At 40.2% G+C, this 6993-nt stretch overlaps 1 long non-coding RNA gene across 3 annotated transcripts; it reads left to right on the top strand.

Annotated features, from left to right (window-relative positions):
* Nucleotides 1-216: 216 nt before the first annotated feature.
* Nucleotides 217-4453, top strand: LOC106014539 (uncharacterized). 3 transcript variants are annotated; one of them, XR_001185916.5, is made up of 4 exons: nt 334-575; nt 1620-1666; nt 3232-3641; nt 3851-4453. It is a non-coding gene; the product is annotated as an uncharacterized lncRNA (long non-coding RNA). The 3 variants fall into 3 exon arrangements; XR_011811818.1 differs by lacking the exons at nt 334-575; nt 1620-1666 and adding an exon at nt 217-306; XR_011811819.1 differs by lacking the exons at nt 334-575; nt 1620-1666 and adding an exon at nt 1193-1248.
* The last annotated feature ends 2540 nt before the right edge of the window (nt 4454-6993 follow it).

Here is a 6993-nt window from a genome sequence, read left to right on the forward strand (position 1 = left end):
TTACCAGTGGGTGCCCCGTGTGCCCCTCTGGAGGGTGTGGGGGGGAAGAGCTGCTGCTACACAGCCCATCACTGCTGGGGGACACGGCCGTGTGTGGGGCCGTGCACACCCCGTGCACCGCCGACGCGGCTTCCCGCGGCTCGCTGCAGGGCTCTTCCCGCGCAGCACCGCGGCGCTGCTCCGAGCCGCGGAGCGCGGGAACGGCGCGCGCCGCTCCGCGCCTGCCGGCAAGCGGCGCTCGCGCCACTCCCGAGCCCATTGGCGGGCCCTGCCCGCGCGCCGGTCAGCCGAGCAGCAGCGGCTAGGGTGAGCCTCGTAGGGTTTAATAATAAACCGAAAAAGTCGCCCGTGTGAGGAGCTGGGGGATGTTACAGAAGGCACAAATTAATTAGGAACCTTGGACAGTTATGTTAGAGAACAGCGTAGTATTTGGGGATGATTTTTAAAAGAAAAGTGGAGGTCATTCGGGGAGGGCAGAGTGAGCTTTACAGCCGGGAAAGCTTCAGGCGGTTTAAAGGGAACAGAGACAACGCGGGAGGGGGGCAAAATGCACGTTTGTTCAGGGAAAATCAGAGGTAATGCGGACAGAGAGAGACAGAATGAGCATTTCAAAGGGAAAACCTAAGAAAAATTAGAGTGAACATAGGTGACGTTTTGGGAGGGAAAAGCGGGGGTAATTTAGAGGGTACAAAATAAGCCTTTTGAGGAGGAGGGAAATATGAGGAAATTTGCAAGGAAAAGACGTCCTGGACCCGGGGGTGGGGAGGGGCGAGGGGGGGGGCACGGATGTTCAGACACTACAGGTAACACGGGATATTTTGTGGGGAAAATCCGATGTAAGGGATAAATGAACATCTTTACATGGAAAAGTTGAAGTAAATTAGAAGGGAAATTGTGACGTTTTCCAGTTGGAAGAGCTGACACAAAATAGCACAAACTGAGCATTTGAGGGGTTTGGGAATATGAGATAATTCGAAGGGGACAAGTATTTGGGGGGAAGAATATGAGCTAATTTGGAGGGCACAGAATGAATATGTTCCGAGGGCAAAGCTAATGTAACTTAGTAGAGAGGTGAAATTTTGCATGGAAAACTTAATATAGAGATAGAAAGCAGTGGCGTTTTTTGTTTTTTGTTTTTTTTTCAGGGAAAATCTGAGGTAATTTAGTAGGCAAAAATTGGCATTATTTTACAGGGAAAAGCTGAAGTCAGAGGGGACAAAGGTGGCATTTTTTGAGGAAAACGTTGAGGTAATTTGAAAAAAAAAAGATTTATTTTTTTTTTTTTAAAGGGAAAAGATAATGTAAATTAGGAGGGACAAAGGTGACATTTTTGGGAAGGAGAATCTCAGGTAACTTTGGCAAAAATGAGCATTTTTCTTAGGGAAAACGTGAAGTAAGTTAGAAGGGTCAATAGAAGCATTTTTTTTAGGAAAATGATGAGGTAATTTGTTGGCCAAAATGAGCATTTTTTTTTTTTCAGGGAAAAGGTGAAGAAACAGAAGGGTCAAAGGTGGCATTTAAAGGTGGCATTTTTTGAGGAAAACGTTGAGATAATTTGTGTGAAAAAAATAACTTTTTTTTCTTTTTTTTTTTCTTTTTTCTTTTTTTTTCTTTTTCAGGGAAATCTGAATTAACAGAGGTGGAATTTTTTGAGGAAAATGTTGAGGTAATTTGTGTGAAAGAGATGGCATTTTTTTTTTAGGGAAAAACAAGTTTGTTAGAAGGGACTAAGGTGGCATTTTTTTGAAGGGAAATCTGAGCTAAATTGGGCAAAAATGAACTTTTTTTTGTTTTTTAGGGAAAAGCTGAAGTAAGTTAGAATGGTCAGGGGTGGCATTATTTCAGGAAAATGTTCAGGTAATTTTTGGGCAAAAATAAGCATTTTTTCCAGGGAGAAATGGAAGTAAGTTAGGAGGAACAAAGGTGGCATTTTTTTTTCTGAAGGGAAGTCTGAGGTAACTTGGGCAAAAATCAACTTTTTTTTTTTTTTATGGAAAAGCTGAAGTAAGGTAGAAGGGTCAAAGGTGGCATTTTTTTCAGGAAAATGTTGAGGTAATTTGTAGGCAAAATGAGTATTTTTGGGGGGGGAAAGCTAAAGAAAATTTGAAGGGTCAAATATAGTATTTCTGAGGAAACAAGGTAAAAAAGAGCTTTTTTTTTTCTTTCTTTCTGGGATATATTGAGGTAAAAATGAGAGTTTTAGTGGAAAACTTGTGGGAACTTAGGTTGGAAAATCTGAGGTAATTTAGAGGGGACAAGATGAGCAAATTTGGAGGAAAAGGTAATTTACAGGGAAAAAATGAGCAGCTAGTGAGAGGAAATTTAAGTTGCAAATGTACACATTTGGGGGAAAAGCTGAAGTAGCATGGAGGGGAAAAGATGTTACAATTTGAAGGGAATTCTGGGGTAATTTGGTGTTCACAAAATGAGAAATTTTCTATGAAGCTGAAATAAATTTGAATGGACAAAGTGATATTGTTTTTGTGGGAAGAGCTGATGTAATCTAGGAGGCAAATATATAAAGGTAGAAGTAATGGATGAAAGGTGATAATTCAGGGCGGGTTGGGAGATAAAAGAATTTTCAGTGTGATCAGATGATATTGGAGGGAAAAGATGAGAAAAGAGAAAGAGAGCAGCTATGGAAAGCAAATCAGAATTCTATCACATTTTGAGGAGAAAATGTGAGGTAGTATACTGGATATACCAGAAATTAGGGGAAAGTCAGAGGAAAATTAAGGAAAAAAAGCAACACATTGGGGGTAAGGGGAGTAGGAAGAAGCTGAGGAAACATCACAGAGAGAGGAACTACGAAACTATGAGAGGAACTAAATTTAGAACTTGAAGGAAAATGACGAAAAATCAGTGGTCATAAACTGACTAATCTTTGATGGAAAAACTTACCTAACTTATCTAACAGGACAAAGGTTTTACATATATATATATTTTAGAGGAAAGAAGAGGTAATCTGGAATGGAAAAAAAAAATTATGGCAGGTAACCTGACTAAACTCAGGGTATCAGAGGCAGTAAACAAAAACAATATAACTAATTTATAGGGGAGTCTGACACAATACAGAAGGAAAAAATAGTAACATTAGAAGAGGGAAACTTCAAGGTAACATACGCGAGAAAATAAAAAGGAAAATAAGAGGTAAATCCCTCAGTTAGACTCTGGGGACAGACAGAAAAGTTGGTGCTTACTTGTAATATGTAGATCGTGCTTCCTTTACAGCACCAGCCAGTGGTAAAGAAAGAAGCGAAGGCATCAACTGCGAGGCAAGAGTGGTGAAGAAGAGGTGCAGAGGAGCAAAGAGAAAGGCACACTGGGCAAATGGCTGTCCCGGTCGTCAGGTCTGTGGACATGTAAGAAAAGCATGGCCGGCACCTTTGGTGTCCTGGCCAGCTTTGCAAATTGGAGAGAAGGAGCTTCCGTTTGCCTTTGGGACCAGGGCTGCCCCATAACTCGGGGCCCAGCCAGTGCCCTAGTGTCCACTTTGTGGTCCAGGCAGGGGCTTGAGCCCCCTATAAGCAGGGGTGCAGCCTATCTGGCTGCTGCTTTGCCTGCCCAGCTCCGTTTGCCCAGGGTGCCCGCCTCTGAGCCCAGCTCCAGCACCAGCTGGACCTCTTCTACGTGTCCTTCAGGTGAGAAAAGCTGATCTGCGCTGTTTTTGCTTGGGGTGTGTGTGTGTGGGTGGGGTGACATGCAAGGACAGGGTCTGGAGAGTGGCAGGGGGTGAGCTGGGGGCCAGGCAGTGCTGTGGGGAGCTCCCTCCAGGGACGGGGCTCCCCATGTCCTCCCGGCAGAGGGGTTGGTGTTTTGCCAGTCTAAGCGTGTTGTTCTTCCTTTGCAGTGGCAGCCGGTGGCGAAGAAAGAAGAGGCATCATGTGGAACTGTGAGGCAAGAGTGATGAAGAAAAGGTCTGAAATGAAAGGTGCTTCTACTCCTTTTTCAATATTGCAGTAGTTTGAAATGAAGTAGTCTGATTAAATAAATCCTGTAAATATGTAGTAAGTTTATAAGACTCTTTTGGCAGTACTTTGAATTTTTCCTGTATTCAAATTAGAAACCTTGACAGTAATGATGGTCCCAAATCAATTGAAATATGGCCTTTCATTGCCCTCCCTCCTCCCCCTCTCTGCCGCAAATGAATCACTTTTAAGGACAACTTCATGACAGTAATAATGAACTTTGCAGCTATATCCTTATGGTATATAGACTCATAACTACCTTCTACTGTAAAACTTTCATGTTGAAACAACACTACTGTCATATTACTTTTCAAGGGTTCATTTTATCTATAAAAATAATTTTATATTCCATCAAGTTTGCTCTTCAGGTTTTTGAACCCTACCATTCATAATATTTGCATCTTCCCTTTCAAGAAACTCCTCACGATGTAGTGTGGTTTTATATCCAACAAAATTTTAAATAAAGAAGTTATATTTTTCATGCATATTTTTTGTAAAAATTATGTTCTAGGTACACACAACTGAAACAAAATACATACAAATGTTAATTCACTTTCATTTTCAGGTGCAACTATGCCATCAGCAACATGGTATCAATCATGTCTTACTGGGACTAGTCCAAGTATAGTGGTATTCTCATATATAGTTTAACTTAAAATACAAACAAAAACTCCTTTCTCATTTAGCATCATGAGCTGGTCTGCATGTTCCTACTTGTGTTCCTACTTTGCGAAGTTAAGGAGGTGGTCAAACACAGAATGAGTTTGTATGAGTTAATCAGGTTTACAGACAGAAATAAGATCCATTCCCATTCCAACTCATACTGGCCACCTCAGAGCCCTTGGGGTTGGGGTGGGGACAACACCAAGTATCATAGACATAATGTGGTGAAAACAGACAGCTCCAGAGCAGCATTGAAGGTGCTATGATTGTATTGACTTGATAAATCAAACTTTCCTTTGGGAAAAGAGAACATCTATTGGTTAAAACTCCTCTCCCTGAGAATGTTGATGGGATTTTGTCTTGCAAAGCAAACAACATCCTTTGAACTTCAACCATCCCTTAGGTCTTTAAAATGGTGGTGAGCCACTATCCCTGGACATCTTTAAAAGACATTTAGATGTAGAGCTTATTAGTGGTATGGTTTAGTGGAGGACTTGTTAGTGTTAGGTCAGAGGTTGGACTAGGTGATCTTGGAGTCTCTTCCAACCTAGATGATTCTGTGATTCAACAGTTCCTAGGCCAACAGCATTCCAGCATGGACACAGCTGGTCTGATACTCATGCACCCAGGGTGGCAGGTTGGGTTTTTGTTGTGTTTTGGTGTTAATTTTAATTTTTACATGGATCAACCCTTTTACATTCACTTCATTCTTCTGCCCATCAAGCAGGCAAACATGGTCATGACCACCTTCAGTTTCACCTCCACTAGATCTGGAAGAGCATAGACTTGGGCACCAATTCTTCTTGCTATGGACACAGCATACCTATTTTCAATGCAAAGAGGAATGTGTTATTAAAAGTTGTAATTAATATTTGATAGGGTTAATAGCCAGCATGCATAATCAAGGACTCATCAGCTAACATTTACATTCCTTCTTCTGCTTGCTTTTTAGGAATAATCAAGTGAGTATTATCTTCTATCTTATTATTGGCAAAGGTAATAGATATAAAGCAAAGAGATTGAAATAAGCTAAGTCCAATCAAGAAATGTGCCACAAGGGTCTAGTCATTCTTGCTCTTTCCCAGAACAGAAAAGCAAACAGTGTAGCTCAGTATAAATCATTTACAGCAAAGACTGTCCCCTAAGATTCAGTCTCAGTTTTCAGGAGGTGTCAGATACCAGAATACTAATACTGATTTATAATACAGAGCACTGTCGGATCTAGGTAAGTACATGCTGCTGAATAATAATCACACATGAGACTATGTGGTCTCGGGAGATTTTCTTCTGTTATCTTCAACAAAGCATGTTTAAAGAGATATGAAAGGCATGGTTTGGCCCTATCGTTAGAATTTCCTAAGTTGCTATTGCTTCACTTAACAGAAGTTTATGCTTTTCCTTTTAAGATTTCTTCTGTGTAGTGATAACATTTTCTATAGCATCTGTGCAAACTTATATTGTAACAGCATATTTAAACTACAAGAGTTACGTCCACTTCCACTGGCCTTTGTCCATGCCATCTGCAATTTATAAGCCTCTTCATCTTTACATATGTCTGCAGGTAATATACTTTTGTTACTTTTCTATGAAATTAAAAAATACAGACTTCTTAAAAATTCTGCCTGGGAGTTAACAGATCTGAAACAGTAGGAAGTGTGCAACAGTAGGAAGTAGCTTTGTAGCTTACTATTAATATATAAGTAATAATTAATGGAATATCCAGTAATGTCCTCTTTCTTTGCATAGGTAAGTAGACATTAAAAGAAACTAAGCACTTTTTTTTTTTTTTTTCCAAGGGAAGACTAACTCTAAAGATAATCAAGCAGAACAAATTTTGCATGTCTTCCATACTTCTCAGGATGTCATCTTACGCAAGATGCAGCTTTTTCAGCGGAATATCAACATACATTGAAATATTAGCATTCTAAGAGGCAGTTTGTAACAGATGCTTTACAAAATCAAGTGTTTTGGCATGTTTCAGAATTGATCAAAAATACTGTTAGGTTTTCACTTAATCTGAAGTTTCAGCAGAGTGGGATGACAAACATTTCTTAGTAAAATTAGTTCAGTTCAACCACTGGCTCTGTTTTCTTTGTCATAAAGCAGTGAAGACCAGCAGATTTTTAATTAGCATTCAGGCTTAAATTTGGTCTGAATTACTGATCAGTGTTAGAACACTTTTGTCTATTTTGGTATATGACAGGGGGAATTCATAACTTGTCATCAGTTATCAGTTTCATTTGTTGTTTGGACTACTTGAGGACAACCATCTAATAAAAGCAGCCATGTACATGGAATAGATTGTCTGAAAATTTTGTTTTGAAATAGTGTCTGTTTGAATAACACGACAAAACTGTGCTCT

The sequence above is a fragment of the Anas platyrhynchos genome, chromosome 10 (assembly GCF_047663525.1).
Source record: "Anas platyrhynchos isolate ZD024472 breed Pekin duck chromosome 10, IASCAAS_PekinDuck_T2T, whole genome shotgun sequence".
In the NCBI taxonomy this organism is placed as follows: domain Eukaryota; kingdom Metazoa; phylum Chordata; class Aves; order Anseriformes; family Anatidae; genus Anas; species Anas platyrhynchos.